This window comes from Pinus tabuliformis, chromosome 9 (genome assembly GCF_031772625.1).
Source record: "Pinus tabuliformis cultivar Carrire ecotype Pingquan chromosome 9, CPIR1, whole genome shotgun sequence".
Classification (NCBI taxonomy): domain Eukaryota; kingdom Viridiplantae; phylum Streptophyta; class Pinopsida; order Pinales; family Pinaceae; genus Pinus; species Pinus tabuliformis.
This window is the reverse complement of record NC_142307.1, coordinates 211,473,889-211,476,635: the sequence shown is the minus strand read 5'-3', so window position 1 is coordinate 211,476,635 and position 2,747 is coordinate 211,473,889.

The following is a 2,747-nucleotide window of genomic DNA, read 5'->3' as shown; positions in this document are numbered from 1 at the left end:
GTCCAAGAGAAGAAAGAGAAAGCTCTTAGGGTAGTATTATGGTAGCAAAGGATATTTTTTGTGGTAGCAACAAAGATTGGATGATGGTGGACAAACAAAGGTAAAATTGTGTGGTGTGTTAAATAATAATAGAATCATGAGCATATTGTAATGCGATATACACATTGTTAATAAAGTCTATATGTCATGTTTAAGTTGATGTAGTGGTCCATGAAAATGTTTAAATTTGTACTTGGTATCTCCATGATATGGAGTGTGTTGTATGTACCTATATCTATATATCATGTAAAGGGAATATAGATGTAAGGATTGAAGAGGCATGCATACCCTTTTATCATGTGTTCCATGTGGACTTGGATATCTTGTCTAGTTTCATTTAGTAGTCTATGTTAGAGATTTCTTTAATTCTTAGAGGAGTGGGCCATGTGTTGGATAGATGCTTTATGAGTGCACCATATTGTTGGTTTTAGACTTTGGGAGGTGAAATTTTACATTTAGGGGGAGTTCATTAGTAAGTTGAATGAACCATGTACATAAAGGAACATTCTAGTAGATCAAGGTTGTAGCGGTTAGGTACCCATTCTTTCTGGTAGATAATTGTCCTTTTATATGAATGTCAACAATTTGATGATGTGTGTATGATTGAGGTATGAAGTGAAAGTACTAGTTTGGAATAGAGGTAGAATTTGTTGATCAGGAAGTTCTTCAAATGATAGTAAAATATTTGTTGCGAAGAACAGGAAGTTGAAGAAATCCGTGGATTAATATTAAGACAAGTAGTCATTAAGGTGGATTGTTGGAGTATAAAAATCCTGCTTGTCTTATGTTTGTATGATCATATTTAATTTTTATGATTATGAATCATAATTAGGTAGATTTAATCTCAACAAGAAGAATTTTATTCATAGTTTCGAAAAGGCAGTTAGATATAGTTTGTTTGAGAGCTTCTTTATGATTAGTTAGAATCATAGATTGGTGTGTGGTTGATATATTCCCTCAACCATTATATTGTCTGTCCATGATAATTTTCCTATCTTGAGACAAAATTTATTCTTTGTATATTTGTGTCATTATACTTATTCAATACAAAGTTCCCAACATAATTGTGTGTGTAATAAGGTCTACTCTCCAATGTTAACAATAATGAAATTGGGAATTGGTCAATTACCAAAACACCCTGAGATGAAAGAGTCTACACCGATGTGACTATAAGAGTGTTGAAAATGAAAATCACTTTCTTTTAGATTGTCTAGCTTATTCTCAAATTAGGTCTGAATTTCACAAATTTTGTCACACTATCAACCTACTCGACCTCCTAACTTAACAAAACTATGATGATCTTTGAATGCCTCTCTTAATGTTTTTATAGCATAGAAATACAATTCTAAACCATTTTGAATAATATCTTACCTTTTTAAGCTCAGGTAACTTCCATATTCAATCTTAATGGATGCTCTTCTTCTTCATCATCAATATATATACTCAAAGAATTTATAAATATAACAAAAAATAATGTGTATTCATTAAATAATTATAAAAAATAGTTTTGTTAAAGAAAACAATAATTAGCGGTGAATTTTATGAAACTACTCTCTTATGTACTTTTAGTGGAGGCTTCTCATAAAGGTAGGAATTTGAAGGATGGATTTTTATTTTGGTCAAAATCTTATATCCCCATCCCCAATTTTCCCCAATCATTTTTCATAGGTACACTTAGTATATATATATATATATATATATATATATATATATATATATATATATATATATATATATATATATATATATGTGTATATATATATATATGTGTGTGTGTGTGTGTGTGTGTGCGTGTGTGTGTGTGTGTGAATTGGCACTCTATTGTATGGTATTATTTAGTCTCAATTGCTTAAGGCTATAACAGAGAGAAACCATGTAAACAAGGCTTAAAATACGAGGAAAAGAAAAGTGTGAAAAGTGATTGTGCACTTGAACATTATTATCACACTTATGAACTCCATCAACTCTCGCACCAATGCATATTCTTCAACTATCAATAAGTTAGGTTAACATATTTCAAGAAACATTTCACAAGGTACGTCAACTTGTTGGGGGTGTCACTTTTTCATCCAACGTTTGTTTGGGGCACAAAGTAACTATTTCAAAAGATCTATTTGAGGACCACAACATTTGGCTAGGTTCAGGGCATGCCATGGAAATATCTTCCCCTCAATTTCTTAATAACCATTATTTAGGGCCTCAAAATGAACCTACAAGTTTGGGACCTAGAAAACAATAGAAAACCTACCAAGAAGTTAGAGAACCATTGAGTCAGTGGAAGAGGTGGGTGGCCATCAACATCCACTTGGATCAATGGAGTAGCTCTATCCATGGATAACTTTGTTCTCTAATCTATGCCCTTTAATCCAAAAATTAATACCTAAAAATAGTACTACCTTAGCTAACAAACACACTATAATGAACACAAATTAAGTGTTCAACCATGGCCCTTTCTTAGCGAACATAAAAACACAAATTGAAGGATATCTATTTAATTATACACTCCACCTACCAAAATCAAGTAAAATCAATCTAAAATTATGACCACAATTGCATGCAAGGAGAAGGATGTACGTATTACTTGCCAACATTAACACTAAAGAAGCCATTTATAGAATGCATGGTATGAGGTGAACCAAAGAAAGTGATAAAATAGGAAACTAAGCTCGAAATAAAAGTATTTACTTCATATAAAGGATTGCTATGAT